The sequence below is a fragment of the Mustela putorius genome, unplaced genomic scaffold (assembly GCF_011764305.1).
Source record: "Mustela putorius furo isolate JIRA1106 unplaced genomic scaffold, ASM1176430v1.1 tig00003867_pilon_pilon_pilon, whole genome shotgun sequence".
NCBI classification, from domain to species: domain Eukaryota; kingdom Metazoa; phylum Chordata; class Mammalia; order Carnivora; family Mustelidae; genus Mustela; species Mustela putorius.
In genome coordinates this window covers 20,350,042-20,373,226 of record NW_025422019.1, presented here as the reverse complement: position 1 = coordinate 20,373,226, position 23,185 = coordinate 20,350,042, and the positions used below count along the sequence as shown (strand labels likewise).

Here is a 23,185-nt window from a genome sequence, read left to right as displayed (position 1 = left end):
TAAAAAGAAAAAAAAAAACGAAGCTATTACCATGATCTGAAGAAAGACACAACTTCATAGACAGGGCTCACTAAGTACCAAAATGCTTAGTGAAAAATATATCTATACATAGACACATCTTAGTAAAAGTGTTCCATTTCACCATGTTATCCACAAAGAAACAAGTCACATTGAAATCTAAATGCTGTTAAGACACAGAACTAATGCTTTTAAGATTTATAAGGAGAAAAAATGTAAACTTAGAATTCCATACTTAAATGTATTCATAAATGCAAGCCAAATACAGGATATTTTCAGCCAGCAAATACTTGGAAAGTGTGCTAGTCTATACTGATAATTCCTCAATGAGGTATTCTGAATCAAAAGAAATCCAGATGTTTTTGTTTATGACACACCTTTATAAGTAAAAATCATATGAACATATGCTCTCAATATTTATAAATATTTTATAATATCTTATATTTATAAATTAGCATATCATTATACTCGTATGTTTGTGTGTTATAAAGCACATTAAAGTAAAAATTAAAAAATAATCAGACAGGGGGCCTGGGTGGCTCAGTGGGTTAAAGCCTCTGCCTTCAGCTCAGGCCATGATCCCAGGGTCCTGGCATCTAGCCCCACATGGGGCTCTCTGCTCAGCGGGGAGCCTGCTTCATCCTCTCTCTCTCTGCCTGCCTCTGCCTACTTGTGATCTCTGTCTGTCAAATAAATAAGTAAAACCTTTAAAAAAATAATCATCAGATGAAACACGTAATTTCAAGTATATTCCAACACCCCCCAAAATTATTCCACGTACCCTCTTTAATGTGGATGGATGCCTCATTTTGAAGACCACAGCTCTAAACCACATGAAAAAGAAATCCAAGGGGAAAAAAACATGGAACTGAAGAAACAACTGAACTGAACAGGTCTCAGAAGAAGAGGAGGAAACTGAAAAAAAAAACTAAAGGTGAATCCCCCAGAATTTGATATTTGGAAAATTTTCAATTGTAAAGTTTTAATGTACATACGATTACATTTTGTTCTCTGTAAGACCATTCTACTTTGTTCTACAGTAAGTTATATAATCACATTGTACATATTTCAAGGTTTAAAGTTTTTAGAACTGATCTGTAAGTAAAGCAAAAAAGAATTTTAGTTACAAAACAAAATGTAGATATAAAATTAACAATGAATAATTGGGAGATGGGGGGGTAAGGAGAGGACCAAGACTATCATTCCTGAAGGTACTACTGTCTAGAGCTAATAAGTAAAAAATAACATTATCAATAAAAACCACTAACAGAAATAAAAGCAGGCACCATTTATAGTGAAAAGTTTGAACTGGGAGGGGAAAGAGGGAAGCCCTATCTTATCCTCTTTTTTATTCTCATGTAACATGAATCTCAACACAATTAGGACTTCTATTTTTGAAAAGTATTATTAGCCAGGAGGGGGGAGCAGTATATAACACAGTATGCCCATTTATTTTATTACTATTTTTTAGTATGCTTATTTAGAAAACTGAAATTGTTTACTCACTGCCATAGTGAGCTCACATTAAAGACTCCTACTACTCTATCACCTCCATCACCCCTTTCATTTAGTGCATTTTACTACTTGGTCTACTATGATCTCTTTTGAAGGTTTTTGGGTTTTATCTATTTCTATAGTGCAAGCCTTAGTGTTTAAAGAAGAAGGAGGATTAATTACAAGGTCTAAGGATTAATGGAATAGCTAATTATGGCTATAATATATGTACATGAAAACAGAAAACTCATCTTGTAGTTGCCATTGCTTAAAAATCTAAAGTTCACTAAAATGTGCATACCATGCGAGAAAGTCTCTTCTTCCAAATAGAAACAGCTATGACTCAGTATAATAATTTCACTCAGTGGCAGTATTTCTAGACACAGGTGCTACTGAGAAGAATCTTAGAGGTAAGGAACAGGAGGTGATGAAAAACCCTCAAGAAAAAAATTGGCTAAGGATGGGAAGATCAATTCTTCCTGACTATAAGGGGAAAACCAAAAGAACTGCAGGGAGTAGGAGATGTACACCAGCACCCAGGAGCCATGGCTGCGGCTGATGAAATTACACAGGGCCTTAGTCTTAAAAAAGAAAAAAAAAATGAATGGGGTTGAGCCAATACCTCTGCTTACTTTATAGTCTACTTACCTAGGCTCTTAATTCTTTCCTATTTTGACTATTGAGAGACCTAAGTAAAACAATGGGTCTTAACACTTTGAACTTCTTATAAGTCAAAAGCAGAATATTTTATATGGTCCACTTTAATAGTCTCAGTCTCTAAGGGATGACAAATGGTACTTTCAGGTTATAGTTCTCTAGGGCAGTGATTCTCAAATTTAAGTGTGCATTAGAATCACCTGGAAGGCTCGTTATACCCAGAGTTAATGATTTAGTATGCCTGAACTGGGCCCTAGAATGTGCATTTCCGACAAAGATCTCAGTTGGTGTTGATGCTGCTGATCTAGGGATCTCACCTTGAGAACCACTGATCTAGTCTGAGGGTTAGACCAGAAAGCTTTTAATACCATAAACACAAGAATCTCATCATCACTGCCCGACCATCCATGTGTCCTTACAGCTCTGACTGAATCTTCCATTTTATCTAAGCATTATCCGGTGGAGTTGGGCTAGCTTTCAATTTTTTTGTACCAGGGTCTTATTCCAATGGTATGGAATCTCTTTTGAAATCCTCAACATCAGACACTGAAAGTAAGCAGGTAATTTTAATTGAAGACATTCACAGAAACTTTACAAGGATAGGCAAAATGCTTATAGACATTTAATGCCAACTCTTTTTCTATTTGGTAACTCCTAAAAGCCATTAATACATGCTTGTGAAGGTTTCTACAGAGATTTAAAGCCTCTGCTTACTGTTGCCTTGTCATTCAACACCAAAGTTCTCCCTTAAAACATAAACCAAGAACAAACTACACAACCCCTGGGTATACATACACTGCAACTCCACCAAAATCACTCCATTTCTGTTTCTTTATTGTAATTTCAAAGAAAAGACTAAAAGTAAGAAGTCATTTAACAGCATTTCTAGAGATAGATATGTCATTTTCCTTAAGAATAGTAAAAATGGATGCGTGGGTGGGGAACCTCTGAGGGCCATGTGTTGAGAGATTTGGATTCTATTCCCAGCCATTTTAGATTTTAGGCCACATGCCCTTTTGCACAGCACTGAGCTTTTAGCTACACAAAGAGTTTGAGGCAAGAATCATTAAGTCTCATACCCTACACTAAGACTAAGACTTACTTGGTATCACATTAACTTCCTCAAACTGCAATGTATGTCTTTAAAAAAAAAAAAATCAACTATAGATCATTTCAGAACCTGATTGCTTTTCCTACAGCATAAAATAATAAGGACACTCTGGCTCTTCGGAAGCCACTTTTAAAAAATCACCATTTGCAATCAACTACAATTATACTTCCTGTTAGTTGCTGCAAGTTCAATTGTTTTCTTATTACTTATGTGATACATCATATACAAGGCACAATAAGAAAAACAGAAGTCTATCTACAAATAAATATTTCACTTTTTAAAAGGAGATTATTTCCAGAAATCTCATAAAGATGGTACTGGGGTTTTCAAAAATCAGCTTCAGTTAACATGATAGTTTTTTAAAGTACGGTTAATAACCTCATAAGGTAAGATTTTAAATTGTAGTAATATATAAACTGTGGTAAACTAAAAAGGGGTGAGACCAGCAGTCAGGAGACTACTCATTCAATATGGCCAAATTACAAGATATCTTTTTTTTTTTTTTAATCATTCCTTCCTTCCTTTAGTCATTCTCTTATGTACTAATCCACTGGAGAACGTACACTTAGAGCCTGTGGAAACAAGGAAGGATGAGAGATAGCCCCTGACCTCATCATTTGAACTAGATCTTATAGGTCTCCCAGGGAAAATCTGTAATTTCAAATGTGCTTAAGAGAACAAAGTAAAAACTTAATCATGTCTTTTTTGGTAAAAATTTCAGAAAACTAAAACTAAATGTTGTTACCCAAATGTGTGTCTTTTTTTTTTTTCTTTTCTTTTTAAAAGTAGGGGTGTGGAGCCCAACACAGAGCTTGAACCCATCATGATCCTGAGATCAAGACCTGAGCCGAGATCGAAAGTCAGACGCTTAACCAACTGAGCCACCCAGGTGCCCCCGTAATATTTTTGGGCAGCACAAACATGATTAAGGGAACAAGATCATCCAGATACTCTTAATACCAAAGCAGTAACTCTGAGTTCATTACAGTCTCTAAAAGCAAGTTTTACCTAGATATTAGCCTAAATTTTGAAAATTATAGCAATGGCTTAAAGGTCCTAACAAGACACTTAATCAGAAATTACCAATGCATAATTTATTTAAAACGTGTGACAGCATGGCACTATATACAATGTTATAAACTTCTGATACAATTAAAAAAATTTAAAGTTAATTTATTTATTCCAAGCATTAATTTGTTAGTTATAGTACCATACCACTCTTTTACCCAACTCAGAGTAGTAAATTATCTTAATTAACAAATGATAATTTAGTCTTAACCCTTAAGCACCAATACCTTTTAATCTGCCCATCTTAAGTGCCACCTCTTTCGTAAAACTTTTACTAACCAATCTATAACCCCATACGATTTTTTTCAGTAAAATGAATTATTCCCTAGCCACTCAAGTACTTGTATAACCAATGCCCTTGCACAAAATTAATCAAATTTAGGGGTGTGTAGGTGGCTCAGTGGGTTAAGCGTCTGCCCTTGGCTCAGGTCATCTTCCCAGGGTGCTGGAATGGTGCCCCATGTCAAGTTCCCTGGCTCAGTGGGAAGCCTGCTTCTCCCTCTCCCTCTGGTTCTCCCCCTTCTTGTGCTTGCGCTCTCTCCCTCTCAAATAATCAAATTTATTGTAGTTATTAGTACAATTATCTGTAAGATTTTACTTCACACTTTAGAACTTTACTCTTACATGTATTATCTCATGGAACCATCTAAATAAACAACCCTCTGAAATACTTACTTCTATTTTATAGTTAGGGAAACTGAAACACAGATGCAATGTGCTCTAAGGTCATATAGTGAAGAAACAACAAAAAACCCGTATTAGTCAAAAATTATATCCAAGAGTTTTCATTGATAATACAATTTTTCTAATTAATCAAATGTGTTAAGTACTATACTTTCGCATTTATGTAACCATTGCTTCATATACAAGGCAGCAGATAGTAAGCAAAGACATACTGACTAGATCTGAAGTTAGTTACTTGAAAAGTATTATATATTTCCTAGGCAGTGTATAATTTATTGCCTCCTAAAAAGCAAAGTACCAAATATAATTTAGTACTATAGAATGATCCAGGGACTACCGTCAGGGTTAAAAATTTGGTTTCTGATATTAGACTGAAGTTCAAATCCTAAAACTGTGTGAGGGCTCTCAGCCTCAGTTTTCTTGTTTGTATAACAGTAGTAATAATAATAATAATAAATGGTAATATCTCAACAAATGAAATAATAAATGGTAATTACCTCAAATGACTGTGTTGAGTGGGAATGTATATAAAACATCTAGGATAGTGTCTGGTACATAGAAAGCACTCAATAAATTAGTTTAATGTGTATGAATATCAATATGAAACTCAAAGATAGTAGTAGTTTACAAAACAGTAATAATCTCATGAACTATTAAGAAGAGCAGAGTGAAACTTCCCTAAATGTGTATTTTCAGTTTTTATTTTTGTTTTTTCAACCTTTATCACTTGGCTCTCCAATAAATATTACATCAACTATTAACTCTGTTGCTTTCACATCACTATTTCTAACAGTTTCAGTTCTCTTTTAATGCAAGTAATGCAGAGGCATAGAGGGAAAAAGATAAGACTGATGTCCAAATATCTCTTGGGAATTGTGTAATATTCAAAGGAACTTTCTAGAGTAATGAAAATGACCTATATCTTGACTGGGCTGTTGTTACACAGGTGAATACATTTGTTAAAACTTGCTGAAATATAACTGAAAGACCTGTATATAAAACAATGCAAATTTAAAAAAAAATTAGGACTTACAACCTTTGAACAAGTTACTTTCCTTTTCTGACCCTTAGCATTCTCATCTTCAGAAAGGGAGTCATTACTCACGCAGGAAGATTTTAGTACTGAAGGAGAGAAGGTGAGAAAAGTACTTACAGTAGTTTCTGCCATTAGTTGCCAATTCTGGATCCACTAAAATTAACCCTAGACATTTTTCAAATTTACCTATATCCTAAAACATGTATCTAAAATAAAAGCTGTATTTCCCTTTTCCTACTTTCTCCCCATTTTGTTTCATTAAAGTTTTTGCCCCCAATTGTGTTTTATTTGTTTACAAAGTCATAATGGAATCTTTTGCTTTCATACTTCTCCTGCTCATTTAGCGAGGATCAAAAATTTTTACCTTAAATAAGTGAAGACTCTACCTGTCTTGTGCAAAGTTAATCAATTTGCTACAATTCCTTTCTCCAAGAGTTTAATGTTCCAATAACAAAAACAACACAGTAACGTATTGCCAGAGATTACAATTTTAATAATTGTCTAAAGATCTGAAAGACATATATCAATTTTGCAATGTCCTCTTGTCAACCTGTAAAAATCAAGAACGGTTCCCCAAATATTTTAACTACCCTTAATAACCCATTAAGAAGCTACCATCCATTGATTTATGTAAAGTTACATAATTTACTTCTGGTATTGCCCTTTCAAATATAAACATACCTAATTAAATTGGGGTAATTGTGTAAAAGTAACAGTTCCTGTTTTCAAATCAGTTTTTTAAAGGTTTATTTATTTATTTATTTGACAGAGAGAGAGAGAGGAACACAAGCAGGGGGAATGGGAGAGGAAGAAGCAGGCCTTCCACCACCAAGCAGGGAGCTGGATGTGGGCCTCCATCCCAGGACCCTGAGATCATGACTGGAGCCAAAGGCAGACGCTTAACAACTGAGCCACCCAGGCACCCTCAAATCATTTTCTGAAAGTGTCTAAGCAATGCTCTTTGTTCTAGAACTCCAGCACACTGGAACAATTTCACATTCATCTAGCATTTACTGAACAAACATTATTAAGTATCTAAATAGGTCAGGTACTGGAGAAACAAATATAAGGTCAGAGAAATAAATATCTAACTAAAGCAGATAAGATAGAATTGCTAAAATAAGGTCCTTTCCTTATACCTGCAAAGAATCTAGAAAAAGGAGTTGGAAGTACAGTTCTTCCAACCACTTTTTTTTTTTTTTTAAATTTAAGATTTTATTTGACAGGGAGATAGAGAGTGCACAAACAGAGCAGCAGGCAGACTGGAAAGGGAGAAGCAGGCTCTCTGCTGAGCAGGGAGCCTGATATGGGGCTTGATCCCAGGACCCTGGGATCATGACCTGAGCCAAAGGCAGGCAGCCACTTACCCAACTGAGTCACCCAGTCACCCCTCTTCCAACCACTTTTGCTTCCAACCAGAGTTGCTTCCAGACCACTTTTCTAATCTTCTGCCAAAACTGTATGGCAACTGCTGACTCCAATGTTATATTCTCTTACCCTCTTCTCCCTTCTCTCCTCTTCTCACCTTTCTTCCAGATAGGCTCCTTTACAGTGGAAGATATCAACACCTGTCTCCATGTCTTCTTCGCAGTTCCTGCCATCACACTGGATGACTGCACTGCTATTGATTTCCAATCTACCAGCATCAGAACTCCTTCACCTTCCTGAATGATTTCACCCACTTGAAATTTTAGCAATCTTTTTCAAAGATCCTGACTTGGAACTTATTACCTAAAATAGCTTAAGTCAACTATGAAAGTTAAGCCTCAGTATATCAGTTTCATAAGAGAACTTATTCCCATCTGTCACCAATTTAATCCCCCAATACTTATTCACAATACTTCATTGAGCCCTCTCCATTCTTAAGTCATTATGCCCATTCTGGACTAATCTCCTTCTTTATCAAACTCAAAACCCACAATGCCTCACTCCAAACACTTTCTAGCAAGCATGCTTCACTTCATATTTCATTCCCTTTCTCTTCTACTACAACCATTCTGTAAATCCTCTCTACTCCTCGTCAACCTAACTACCCAAGGTCTGCTCCTTTATTTAGGTTTCTGAGCATGTGAAAAATCTTTATAAGCAGAAGAGTGGTTTCTTAAGTGGATGCTTTCATTAAGTACATACTTCTATTTTTAACTATTGTCAAAAGGGTTTGTTGCAAAATAGATCTTACTAAATAATAAAACAAATTAAATTAAATTAAATTAGAAGTTCAGCTCCTCAGTTGTACTAGACTCATTTTAAGTGTTCTATAGACACAAGCAGCTAGTGGCTACCAAAATGGAAAGTGGAGATTATAGAACACTGTCACCATTGCACAAAGCTTTATTAAATACTGCTGTTCTACACACTCCATTGTAGGACTACTCAGTCACTATATTGGCTCACATGACCTGTAATTTCCCACTATCTATTGCCCTCCTTGTGACTTCAAGCTCTAGCACCCGACACGGAAGAAATGGTTCCTAAAGCAGTCAATAAGGGCAGTGGCATCACACCTATCTCTTAAAATCACCTGAGACCAAAAGGAGTTTGTTGCTCCTAGTCATTTGCATCCCAGCCCACTTCTAATCATGGAAATCCCCATCCTGATACGGTTATTAAAGGAAGGTGTTGGTTGTACTGTATCTTAGAAGGGTTAGAAAAAGAGAGGTATACTTAGTTGATTCCAGATTTTACCACCTGTTCAAGACAGAACTCATTACTACACATGTATCTCACATACCACTACACTAGACCGTGGCAGCAGCTGGAAGTAAAAATCTGCCAAACCAACCCAGGCTTATTTTAATTCAACTATTAATAGTATTTTATTAAAAATTAAACATTACAAATGCTGAATAAGACCAGGATGCTGGGACACAAGACGTAAATTAAAATTAGTACTATCTTAAGTAAAAGCAGGATAAACCATCATCCTTGAAAAAGGTAAGAGAAACTACACTTACTGGACCTTTCAGTTATTAAAATCTCTGGGAAAAAACTGGCAAAATAGTATGCTTTAGGATAAAGGGTGGTAGTCTATATGTAGAATGTAGACCTTAGAATTCATGTAGGGAAGTGCCATTCATTCCTGTACCTTTTATTCTTAATTAGTTGTTGACTTCTGCTACTAAAACACACATATGAATTCATAACTGCAGATAAGATAGTTTAACCTTTTTAACATTCTCATATGTCTTTTCATAGCTAATATTTTTATGTCTGACTTCATTTCTTTCTTCTGCAAAATACCGTTCTTGGGTAGAGCAGCTTATGATAAATACTTGTACTCTATTCTTAAATTGTTACTGATTATTGCTAGTCAAAAGAATCTTGGAATTATTAGCTCATGAGAAGAGCTGAGATGGCATTCATGTCCTTTAAAGTGTTCCCATGAGGGGCGCCTGGGTGGCTCAGTGGGTTAAGCCGCTGCCTTCGGCTCAGGTCATGATCTCGGGGTCCTGGGATCGAGTCCCGCATCGGGCTCTCTGCTCAGCAGGAGCCTGCTTCCTCCTCTCTCTCTCTCTGCCTGCCTCTCTGCCTGCTTGTGATCTCTCTCTGTCAAATAAATAAATAAAATCCTTAAAAAAAAAAAAAAAAAAGTGTTCCCATGAGGTATTAAAACGATTCAGTTTATTCTGCAAAGCATTTCCTTATGAGAGAGGTAGGGCTGGTAGGTGATGGCAATAACCTCCTTTTATTAAGTCCAGTTCGACCAAGTGCTACATCACTTCAGAAAAGACTGGCTTAAAATTTAGGATCTCCTAACACATTGTTCTTCATGGATCATTTTGCTTTATTTCTTTCTCTTTCCCTTTTGATTTATTTTTCTTTCTTTTCCTTCTTTTATTCCTGTAAACTAAGCAGCTATGTGAAATGTTCTTCTTCAAGAAAATATTTTTAAGGAAAATAAAGTCATTTTAATGGTGATGTACATGCAGGGTATAATGATGTAGACATATAAATACAAGTATTTATCAACAGCTGCTCTACCCAGGAACGGTATTTTGCAGAAGTAAGAAATGAAGTCAGACATAAAAATATTAGCTATGGGGTGCCTGGGTGGCTCAGTGGGTTAAGCCACTGCCTTCGGCTCAGGTCATGATCTCAGGGTCCTGGGATCGAGTCCCACATCGGGCTCTCTGCTCAGCGGAGAGCCTGCTTCCCTCTCTCTCTCTGCCTGCCTCTCTGTCTACTTGTGATCTCTCTCTGTAAAATAAATAAATAAAATCTTTTAAAAATATTAGCTATGAAAAAGCTTATGAGAATGTTAAAAAGGTTAAACTATCTTATCTGTAGTTGTGAATTTATATGTGTGTTTTAATAGCAGAAATCAACAAATAATTAAGAATAAAAGACAGGAATGGCACTTCCCTACATCAATTCTAAGGTCTACATTCATTGAAGAATAAGGAATAACCACAATCCTAACACTGAAAAGGATTCACAGGTAGGAACATTTTTTGCATTCCCTGGTTTTCACTATACAATATGATGACAAAAAATATATTAGCAACACTACCTTCTGTTGACACAAGAAAAAACTCCATATATAACAAGAAATTAAATATAAAACAGCACACAGCATGTTGTGGGCATATGGTAAAATTTTCTCAACATTCAAGATCTGAAAGCTGAGTAAATCCTGCTGCGTACACAGCGTTTCCCTTATTTAAGAGGTAGCAGAACCTCACAAAAGAAATGAACCTACACAACCTGCAGTCTGGGTAGAAATCAAGTTAAGAGCAAGTGCATGCCAGCATTGTGTAATGAAAGCTTTGAGCCAATGTCACAGACACACTCAATAAACTAGCCTACAAAACTTTTCACCAGCTTGCAAAATCTTAAAACCTTCCCACATTTAGCAACAGTTAGGCAGAAATGCGCCATCTGTCAGAAAGTCCGTGAACTATACAATGAAACTATCATTTTCATGACATGCTCATTTTGCTCATTTTCCCTAAACTATACTTAAATTTGCTTTATATTCCTGCATCTTATCAACTGACAATGCAGCCAGAATCATCTGATGGGTTTTGTGAAAATAAACATGTCTCTATTCCACTTTTCCTTGGAGCACATGTGGGAGGGTATGTGGGTATTAGTGGGGAAGGAAATCACGTTTATTTTGAAAACCTAGCCTATCCACAATGCAGTACCACTTTACACCCACCAGAATGGCTAAATAAACGAGACAATATCAAGCAAATGTTGCAGAGTCTGGGACAAATGGAATTTTCATTCACTACTGATGAAAGTATAAACTGATAAAACCACTTTGGAAAACACTGAGTAATACATACTAAAACTGAATACAAGCACACACCATGACCCAACAGTTGCACTACAAGGAACATATACTACAAAAATGTATACTACATACACAAGAATATTATATAGGAGCACTATTCGCTGTAGCTCAAAACTGGAAACAACCTAAATGTTCATTAACAGTAGAGTGGGTAATTTACGGTATATAGCTAAACTGAAACAATTTTACACAGTGAGAATGAATAAGCTGCTGCTACACACTACATGAATGGATCATATAAAAATAAATGTTTTGGGGGGCACCTGGGTGGCTCAGTTGGTTAAGCATCTGACTCTTGATTTCAGTTCAGGTCATGATCTCAGGGCAGTGGGACTGAGTCCTGCATCTGGCTTCACACTGGGCGTGAGGCCTGCTTAAGATTCTCCCTTCCTCTCCCACCATCCCCTGCACATACACCCACACTTTCTCTCTCTCAAAAATAAATAAGTAAATAAATAAATAACTAAATTAGAAAAAATAGAAATGTTTTGTGTCAGAAGCCAGACACAAGGGTGTATTTGCTATATGATGTAGTATGTACGTCTTTAAATATTAAATGTCAATAAAAAGTTTACCTAAAAAAATTTAATAAATAAATAAGCAGCTTGATGCCTAGATGTCTGTAATAAAATCATGTTCCCAGTGCCATGCTCCTTCCAGTCTAAAATTGGGAGAGAACACTTTTTGAATCTTCTCTCATGCTAATTTAAAACCATTTTTATATGAAAACAAAGAAGGTTGTATTAAGGTTATAGAATGCAAGAGCCAAATCCTTTCCAGAAGAAAACACTAAAAATTTTTGAAAAAAAATTTTACCACTAAAGCTCTGCCTCCACCATAACCTTGACCATTCAGACCTTCACCTTCCTTCCATCAGCAGAGTTCACTCTTCTGCCAATCACTTAGAAGAAACACTTGACAAGTAATAACCTGCCCTAGCAGGTTAGTTATAAGGATTAAAACAAAGAGTGCATATACAATTTGCAGCACTGTGCTTAAGCACTCAATGAGTAGACAGTATTATATCCCAAATAATGAGGCTTTCAGGTTAAGGGCTATTTCCAATACAATGGTGTAAACACAGAACCTGATCTTTAGTAGTTGGGTCAATAACCACTTACGGAATAAATGAATGATGTGAGCTCAAAATAGAACAGAAAAAAGGAAAATAAAGCAAAAGTGAGAATGAGGAAAAAATCCGGAAGTACAAAGGAAGGTCTTAATCTACTTTTACTATTAAAGCATATGACAATATTTTTAAATATCCAATGAACCAACAAAATTATGAACATATAAAATATACGATCAAAATACACAAAAACTGCCTCATTATTTTCCCCCATGTATTTCACAATGTCAAAGTATGATGTTTTAAACTAAAATTAAAACATTGTTCTTTAATTTGAAACTCTTTAAAAATATCTGAATGAATTCCTTATAAGGTTAACAGGAATCATAAGTGTATCACAAGCTATTTTCAAGACATCCGTCATAGTATGTCAAACTCTAACTGTATTTTAATACAGATGAAAAAAAGCAAATTTCAGCTGAATCTTTACATAGTATTATTTTCATGAAAATAAAAATGCAACTTTGTTATCAAAGCTGTCAAGACTGCAATCTCACATTTAGTTAAAAGACATAGGAAAAAAAAAAAAAAGAAGACAAATCAACAAAATAATTTAATCTTCACTGGGGGCCCAAAATACCAATGACCCATTTGATAAGGCCCCTTGTCCCTCCCTTTTAAACACATCATTTACTTATATATCCTATATATACTTATATATCCTAAATCAGAAATAATATTTACACAAAACATTTAATTATGTATAAAGCACAACTCTAAATGTAAATATAACTCATTTGGTTCTTATAAAACAAACACTCAAGGTAAATACTATTACCATTTCCATTTCACAGATGAGAATGTTGAGACAAAGATGCTAACTGCTTAAATTCACAAAGCTATTAAATAAATAGCAGTCTGGTTACATGCTCTTAATTTCTGTGCTATGCTGCTTAAAGAGCTCTGAAGTAAAGCAGAATTTTAGAATTCAGAAAGCTCTAAGATAAAGCAGGATATAATTTCACTTCATGTTGGGACGTTAGTTATTTTGAGGAATTTGGGTGATAACCATAAGATAAGGTACATTGATGCCACATTTCATGAATTCTAAGATGCCCATTTTCTCTCATATTTTAACATTTCTAAAACTGATGGCATTTTAGGGGCACCTGGGTGGCTCAGTGGGTTAAAAAAAATGGGTTAAAATTGATGGCATTTTATATTTGTAAATGATACTATTTTCTCTCTTTGGGGTACATGTATAATGATGCATCCAGTAATTGAAGGCAAGTACATTTCAAAAAATTATGCTATTATCTATACCTAAGATAGTAAAATATAAAAAATACAGTACAAGTGTTTTACAGGGAAGTTCTTCCCTTTAAACCATGATGATCTATAAGAAAATTCTATGAAAATACCTTTACAGTACTGTCAGTTTCTCAGACCATGTGCAAATGTTATATATGTAGAAAGACCAGGTTATATCCTTTGTGAGGAAGAAATACTGGTTTCATTATATAACTTGGTGAGGAAATTTTCTTTGATAAGGGATATGCTATGGGAGGAAGCAGACAGACAAAACAACAGTAAAAATAAGACATCTGAGAAAAATTAAAATCATCAAGAATAAAGCATGAATTAGGATACTCCCAAATACTACTTGCTTCAAGCCAGTTCTCAAATGCCACGGATAAATGCTCACATAAAAAAAAAATTTCAAGTTTTAAAAATACAGTTTAGGGGCATCTGGGTGACTCAGTAGGTTAAGTGTCTGACTGGATTCTGGCTCAGGTCAAGATCTCAGGGTCATGAGATTGAGCGAGCCCTGCGACATGCTCCACACTGGGCATGGAGCCTGCTTAAGACTCTCTTTTTCTCTCCCCAGCTCGTGTTCTCTATAAATAAATAAATAAATGATGATCATCATAATAAAAAATACACTTTGAATGCAATCAGAAATGACCAATCTGCTTAGCTGTGTGCCCACTTGAGCTCTAACAAAACTGGACATATTAAACTTGAAGCTCAACCTCCATGCTGAATAACTAAAAAAAGGTTTAAACTGGTCCTAAGAATTGCCACCAAAAATTTTAACTAAAACAAATTCAATTAATTTAAGTATTTGATAGCATCTTGTGTTGACATCTGCCTTGATGATTTCAGAATGAATTTATATTCAATGATTTTTTTGTGTGTTTGTTTTCGATTTTATAGGATGAAAACTATTTACCTTTAGGGGAATTTCCCACTAAAACACCAAAAATCGTATCCAAATTACAACTGAAAAAAAACACCTTGTATCAACTGCACTCTTTACCTTAAAGTCACTTAATTTACCTTGGGGGAACAGGGTGGTGGGAGAAGTACAAATCCATTTATACACAATAAAAAAATTGTTAAATTTGCTTCAAAAAACATATCCAGACAGGAAACAGTGCTTTCTTCTTTGCTAATATATCTCAAGTAGTATTTTAAAAGCATCATACCACAACCCTTGAGATATCGCATTACTCAATAGGAGTGTAAAGTACCTCTTTTTAAATTGTCATTCCTAATTTTATTTATTCTCATATCCAATTAAGAATGAAAGCAAATACAACAAGTTCAAAGGAGTATTTTGTAAGCATGTTCATATTGTATAAATGTATTATTTCCATCATACGTTTGTTCTCAGTGTATAAACAACCTATCCCAATCATGGTTTGAGGTAACACAATTTTCTATCTGCTGATAATTCTTTTTAATCTGCTATCTTTTATCTATGTAAAGTTTTGTTTCATATATAGTAGTTACAGAGCACAATTCAAAATATAATGCTAGTAATTATTCTGTCCTCCTTTAGAACATGTAGGCAAGTCTGAAAACATCAGAGCTCTACATATGTATATAAAAAAGAGGCCTGAAAAAGTATGCCTCTAAGAACCGTGGTAACATATGAAAAATATACAGTTGTTACACAAGAATTCAGCAAGATCTAAGGAACTAAAAACCAGGGAGAAGGCAAAAGCAAAAGATATTAAAAAACAATTAAGAGTTACAATTTTCTAGTACAAAATTTAAGGGAGACTACCTTAGCAGATCAGAATAACAACATTTCCACAGTAACTCACTGAACTCAGAAGCAAATTTTGATAAAACCCATTCCTCCTTTATTTTAAGGCAGATCAATTTTATAACCTTTACTATTTTAAAAGTTTAAAATACATTTAACTTAATTTTCCCTTTTAACACACTATTTTCTATGAGCCTTTGATCGTGCCAATAAGGTTTTGCCAACTATAGTATTCTTCAGAGAGTAATCCCAGCTGATGAACTGTGTTCTACTATGGTGCAAGAGGGTAAATCTAGGAACATTTAGACAACTATCTAAAATAGTGTTTACGGTATCAGGGGCCTCTTCTTATTCTTCATTGTCCAAAAACACCATCATTAACCATAGCCTGAGGTTTCGCAGTAAACTCTTAGCAATCCTTACCAAGGCCTTCATTTTCAACTCTCCAAGTTTGAAAAAAGTTATATGTATTAAATTTCTCCCGTTAAAAAATCACCAAAGCAGGGGATGCCTGGGTGGCTCAGTCGGTTAAACATCTGCCTTCAGTTCAGGTCATGATCCCAGGGACCTGGGATGAGTCTCACATTTGGTTCCTTGCCCAGTGGGAAGCCCGGTTCTTTCTCCCTCTGCCTGTTACTCCCCTGCTTGTGCTATTTCTCTCTCTAGCAAATAAATAAAATAAAATCTTAAAAAAAAAAAAACAAACCCAAGGCATAACCAATATTTTTAAATTATGCTATAAATTACTTAATGATTCTGTAAGTATGGGTGTTAATGTATGAAATATAAAGCCAACCAATAAAAATAAATTATCACCTTGAACGATAAATGCTACAACATAGTTATCTTTAACTTTTGAAAATATTCAGTAGGTATCTCCAAGCTTGGTGCCTTTACATGGGTAGTGATATTAATCAAAACGGCAAACAGAAAGAGGTACATAAGTTGAAGAGAAAACCTTTTGAATGGCACACTAACCTCTCCAAACTATCATGCACATGCTAGTGTCCCAATTCCTTGCCATTGCATGCTTTCAAAATACCTGTATTTTGTATCACCTCTTTAGTAGCCTTTCTTTATCATTTCTTTAAACTCCTCTACCACTAACTACACTGGACTGCCCTCTCCACCTCTCCACCTTTCAGACACTTACTCAAGTCTTCCCTAATGCCTTATCTGTGCTTCCAAGGCAACCTGAATAAGCTGCAGTGACAATACTAATTACACTGTAACAATATTTAACTGTCCAATGACCCTAGTCTCTTAAGTCTAATCACATTTCTACAAGTTTAGTATTAAACACCTTAAAAAACACTGTTTGAATATGTTCTGATGCGTGAGTTGTAGAAAGAATTTAAGATGCTTGTAGAACATCTACATGGTGATAAATAGAAACATGGGTCTAACATGAGGTCTAAACTGAGGAATGAAGATGGCTCATACTATAGATATAATTTTATCCTAAATTTAGGATTGTTGCTTTGGCAGGTTAAAACAAAATTCATCACCAACTAGTTTATGGACAGACTATTTATTAAGAAATAAAAAATTTTGATGTTGTGGGTAGCTCATTAGAGTAAGTATCCAACTCTTGATTTCAGCTCATGATCTCAGGGTTGTGAGATGGAGCCTGCTTAAGATTTTCTCTCTCTCTGGGGGTGCCTGGGTGGCTGTGGTTGAGCAGCTGCCTTCGGCTCAGGTCATGATTCCAGGGTCCTGAGATCGAGCCCCACGTTGGGCTTCCTGCTTGATGGGAAGCCTGCTTCTCCCTCTCCCACTCCCCCTGCTTGTGTTCCCTCTGTCGCTGTGTCTCTATCAAATAAATAAAATCTTTAAAAAAAAAAATTCTCTCTCTTTCTGCCCCTGCCCCCATAAATAAACAAATAATAAAATTAAATTCCCTTCATGTTGCTCAATCCAAAGAGTACTTTTTAGTTGCCAGCTGAATTGAGTTCTCAGCTTCATTCAACATAGTTGAAATAGTTGATTACCCACTCCTTTTTCAGTCTATTGCCTTGGCTTCAGCGATGTCAAGGAAAATTTCTTCCCAACTCTGGCTACACCTTCTCAGTCTCCTTTGCTTCATTTCTTTTTCCCAATGTTTAAATGCTGAAAATTCACAGGGGATTATTATATTCCTTTACCATCTCTCTGGGAAATCACACTCACCAGCTCCCACAGTAAGATATCAACTGTAAGCCATATAATGAAGATTTCGAGCTGAATTATAATCAATACTCTCTTCACTTCCCAAAACTAACAAACAAAAAACTGCTCCTCTCCCTAGTATTATTCCCTGTGTTACCAACAAGAACCACCAACCCCGGAAACCTGCCTTCTCCTCTCTCTAGACCCACTACTCTAACTCATCACCAAATCCTATCAATTTAACTTTCCCCCAATCCAGCTACTTTCTATTGCTGCCACCCTGGACTAGGATTCCATCGTCTCCTGCCTAACCTACTATAATAGCTGAACTCAATTCTACTCAAAGGTGTGTTCTGTAGACCAACAGTCATCCATGAACTACTGTTACTGGTCTGAGACAAGGCAAATACAGAAACTGAAAGACTTATTTAGAAATTTTTATAGCAATTTGACAACTGCCACAACGTCCATTTTATTGTGTCACTAAAGTACCAGTACAGATTAGAAACCAAACCAAACCAAACCAACCAAAACTGGTCCTTCTCCACATTAAGTTTGAGAAGGACTGGCCTAACTGGTATCCCTGCCTTTACACTTGCCTTTCTCCAGTGTGTCCTCTGCAGAGCAGTCAAGTGATATTTTTAAAGTAAAAATTTAAGTAACTTATTCAGGTTTTTAACATTATCCAGTAGCTTCCCATTGCCAGAATTTAAATACAAAATGTTTAACAATGATAGACCATTGTGATCTGTTCTGGCGTCATTTTGCGTCAACCAGCTTCATATGCTAAGGTCCAGCACGGACAGGATTTTCAGTTCTAGAAAGCTGAAACTACCAACACCACTAGGGTAACTTCAGTTAATCCTTCAGATTTAGCCTAAAAGTCATAACTTCAGAGAAGCATTCCCTGTTAACATTAGTGGGCTTTCAATGCTTAAAATAATTTTCCTTTGTGGCAGTAATCATAATTGTAATTATTATTTTTGTAATTAGCTGTTTAGCTTCTTTATCCCAATAGCTTTTGCCTCCATAAATACAGGTACATTCCTTCCATTAACATACATATCAGAGCCTAGAACAGTGCCTGGCACATTATCCGTCATTCAATAAATTTTTGGTAAGTGAATAAACCTAGGTCAGGAAACATAATGGTGAGCAGGACCACAAAAATGCAAATGCCTTCAGTATCCAGTCATGTATAAGACTTGGATAAGTCTATGCACCCCTTGCTTTACAAAAGTTACATCTCCTTTACTTCCCTAAACCACCTAAAAAGACAGAGAAACCTCACTGTCGAAATTATTTTTTCTTTCTTCCCCCAAAAGGTGAAGAACTTTGTCTAAAGTAACCAACAAGGAACTAAAAGATATGAGAGGCAACAAAAGGTAATAGACTACAACAATATCATCTAGTTCCACTGCTTACAAAGCTGTGTGATTTTGTGGCTGTTAAATAATTTCTTAGTTTCCTTATCTGTGAAACTGAGATACAATAAAGTCTTCAAAGGACTGTTATAAGGATTAAAGAAGATATTAAATTATTTTAAGCAGTGCCTGGCACAGTGTTTTGTAAATGTTAGTGATTATCATCATCCTCAATATTACCAGTCTCTTATAAAGTAATTTTATCTGCCTTCTTGCTTATTTTCTGTCAGTGCCACATTAAAATAACTTACAAAAAAGCAGAGTCTGTTATTATTCTCTGATGGGGCTTTTCTCAGCCAGGGTTCTGTGAGAAATTAAGCCCTACAGAAACCGACTTAAGTGATTATTTCCTCCGTTCTCTCTCTCAAGGTACATAGCTAGTACCATTTTAGATACATAAGAGAGGAGTCAATTCATTACATACCCTGTATCCCCTAGAGCATTAGGGCTTGATACTCACTAGAACTCTTGATTCAGAAGGACTGCTCTTGCATATCCTCAATGCCTGGCATGAAGTAAGTGCTCATTAAATATTTTTAGAAAGGATGAATATGTACAAAACCAAAGCAAGAGTGCTTAGCACAAAGAAGATGCTAAGTGTCCATTTCATTCCGCCCCTTCAAAGTTCCTATAAACTTCTGAAGTCTTATTCTAAGGGAGTCATTTTTCTTGAATGGGCTTATATTACTCAAAGCCAAAAAATGCTGCATACAGACAGCAGGAAAACCAAGAGACAAAGAAACCAGTGTTGGCAGAAACTATGTGAAAGATAGGTAGAACCTGGGTATGTGGGGAAAAGAGCAGAGGTTATTTTAGGTGAGACTAGCATAGGCAAAGTCACTGTCACTCAAAGTTTGGAGTACATTCCACTGATGACATAAAATATGATTTTAAGCTATACATGGGCAACATCTTTATTTAGATAGCGCATATGGCACTATTTATAACAATACCAACAGCACCTATTTGGGTTTTAACTGAGTTGTTATAAAAAAAAAATCAAGAAAATAATGCACAGGATGTAAGCAAATATGACAAAAACTGTCAGGGTTTTAAAGAGTGAGTAAAATCTGGGAAACATCAAGGCATGGCTGTATTAATAAACATGATATGTTGGGGTACCTGGGTGGCTCAGTGGGTTAAAGCCTGTCTTCGGCTGGGGTCACGATGTCAGGGTCCTGGGATCCAGCCCCACATTGGGCTCTCTGCTCAGCAGGAAGCCTGCTTCCCCCCCCCCACCCTCCTGCCTGCCTCTCTGCCTACTTGTGATCTCTGTCAGGTAAATATATAAAATCTTTCAAAAACAAACAAACAAACAAACAAACATACATACATACATAATATGTTAAGAGAGAAAAGCCACAAGTCTTTTGGGTGAAGCCAAGTTCTTGAGTAACAATTCAACATAAAGAAATAGTTAAGTATGAATAATCAGTTTTACTTACCAGTAAAACCGTCATTTTCCACTACTGTAAATTTGCTTTGTATTTCATCTATTCTCAAAACAAATGTAACATTTTAAGGACACCTGAAGCTGGGACTGACTTGCTTGTAGCCTAGTAACTTACCCTCAAACAAGGAGCTAAAACTCTGTACTTTTCACACCAGAAGGAATTAGTTTATACAGTAACAAAATATGAATCATAACTACATCAAAAAAGGTATTAAATGAAAAAGAGCAAAAAGCAGCCTTCCATTCCCACCTTCCCTCCTCAAAATTCACCCACCAATAGACAAGAGAAGTCAAGCTAAGAGATGACGATAAAGAACATTTGCTGAATGCTTACCAGGTGCCTGGAACTGTTGTATTTTACCTGCAATAAGTTATACAATTATCACCACCATCTTATCAAGAATACCACTATCCCCTTTTAGATGTGTAAGAATACTGAGGCATAGAGATTAAATAACTTGCCCAAGGCCAGAGCTGGTAGGTGGCAAAGCAGGGGTTTAGATCCTGGCAGTTCAGCTACATCTGAGCTCTTAACCACTAGGCACCATTTCTCCTAAGAATAACAGGATGATAATTTGAAATATTCCAGCTTTCCCATTACGGCAGCAGAGATATAATTTTCCAAGGTATAAACCTTTTATTACTTAAATTTCCTAAGAAACAGTGGCTTCAGCTATAAGGAAAAACTGCGAAGACAAGTATGATAATGGAATAATCTAGGCCCAGGATCATTCAAGTATAGACAAAGCAGCAACAGCCTCAAAAGTATGGCTGAATGACACAATTCACAGAAAAAGAGGTCAAAAGTTGAGATAAGTAAAAGGTAAATCTTAATTCTACTGGATCTACTGCTCTGAGGAAGAAAACTCGACCATCCTCTCCCTTTTACTCAGTACACAGGGACTCCAAAGAAAGAGGAGTCGGGGGAAAAGATAGCGCAGGGGAATAAAAGAGGAAAGTGAACATTGGAACCCTGAACCTCAGAGCTAGTCTGATGTTCCCTTGTGAACGTGACAGAATGTGAGAGGGCAAGGTGTGCTTGGAGGTAGGGAAGTAGGCTGAGGGCCTGAACACCGCAGTAAACACTGAGTGGTCTGGCTGGAGAGCAGAGAATTCACGCTAACATGGGCTCACAGGGATAACTTCACACGTTTGGGATGAGGGGTGATGGGGACGCTGGGGAGCGGGGGGGGGGGGGCGGAGAAGACGGGCAAAGGGGCTTCCATCTTTGGGCACTACTTCAAGAGGGGAAGAAAACAGACCAGGTATAAAGGGGCGGGCGTGGAGATACGTAGGTATAAAGGAGCGAGACTGGCGAAGGAAAAGGGGCGAGGTTCGTGGAGGAAAGTCTCGGGGATCCTGGTAGGCGGAGGCTGGGAAATCGATAAGGGGTGGGGGGGTCGCCAGGGGCAAGCCAAGACTGGGAAGGGAAGGCCTGGGCGGGGGTAGCGGGTGGGGCTGAGGGGCGGGGGCGAAAAGCAGCCCTGAGAAAGGGAAGGCACGTCGCAGGAACAGGGGGTCCGGAGCCAGGAGGAATGGGGGTGCCGTGGGTGAGGAGGAGGCCGCCCCGCTCCAGCGCAAGCGAGCTGAAAGGGCTGGGAGTTGGAAGAGCAAGCAACCAAGGTGCGGCGGGGACTTCAGAGGGGGAGGGGCACCTACCCGGGCGTGCGGGGCGGCGGCGGGCAGTCCCGGCAGCGACTTCTCTCCCGCTGAGGCGGCGGCTGCGGCGGCCGCGGCGGCGGAGGTGATGGCGGCGAGTCCCTGTGGCGGCCGCCTCCACCGAGCCGCATCCCTCCTCCCCGGCCCGCCTTCCTTCCCTGTCTCCCGCTCCTAAACTTCTTCCCGGGGATAAACAAACCCGCCGCCAGGGGCGGCTGCCTCCGCTGCTCCCGCCCCCGCGCAGCCCCCCCTTCCCCGCCCCGGGCCCGTCCGGGCTCCGGCTTCCGAGTTGCGACTCCAGCCCCAGCCCCAGCCAGCGAGGGCGCGTGCGCGCGGCGGCGGCGTGGGCTCGCAAGGTTCTTCCTCCCTCCCTCACCGGGCACTTCCGGGCCGGCCGGGATCCACCGCCGGGTTTTGGGAGCCGCCGCCGCCGCAGCCGCTGCTGCTGCGGCTTGCGCCAGGCGGTGGGCCCTCGGCTGTGCGCGCCCGCAGCAGTGGCACCCTTGGAGGGGACCAGGAGTTCCCTGGTCTTGCGGGACCTCCCTTCGACCAGCGTAAAACTTTCCTTGCCTATAAAGTCCGCTGATAACGCCTCTTAAATGGATAGACGTAGGTGCTATAGGCGGCCACCGTTTCTCGGTACGATTTCCTTGGTGCTGCACCAGACTGGAAAGCCACGGTGCAACTTTTACCGAGCCCCTGTTGCGAGCTCCTAACTCTGTGAAGTGCCAAAACGAAAACAGCAATATACAGTCTCCAGGGAGAAATGAAGACAACTCCAGGTCGGCAAATGAAATGCCACGGTGGAACGGTTTTTGGCTGGAGGCGAGCCTGCAGTGGAAGTCTCAGGCCTAGGAAGGAAGGGGTCCGCCTAAAGGCGACTGAGCTTGCTTGCCAAAGGAAGAACAGGTGGCATCCCATGACTAAACGTCGGTAAATAATGCTGTATCTAAGCAAACGTCTTAAGACATGAGGAGACTTCCTCATGGAGTTCAAAGAAAGGTGACCTC

General features: G+C 37.9%; 1 protein-coding gene across 6 annotated transcripts in view; it reads right to left on the bottom strand.

Annotated features, from left to right (window-relative positions):
• Positions 1–22,513, bottom strand: part of SPOPL (speckle type BTB/POZ protein like) — a 65,151-nt gene extending 42,638 nt beyond the window's left edge. For 3 of the 6 annotated variants that reach the window (XM_013048903.2, XM_013048902.2, XM_013048905.2), the window contains exon 1: positions 22,176–22,512. The gene's annotated coding sequence lies outside the window, so the exon portion shown is untranslated. Of the gene's footprint in view, positions 1–799; positions 934–22,175 lie in introns of all 6 variants that reach the window. The other 3 variants (XM_013048904.2, XM_045066443.1, XM_004778364.2) reach the window with 3 other exon arrangements.
• Positions 22,514–23,185: the final 672 nt, after the last annotated feature.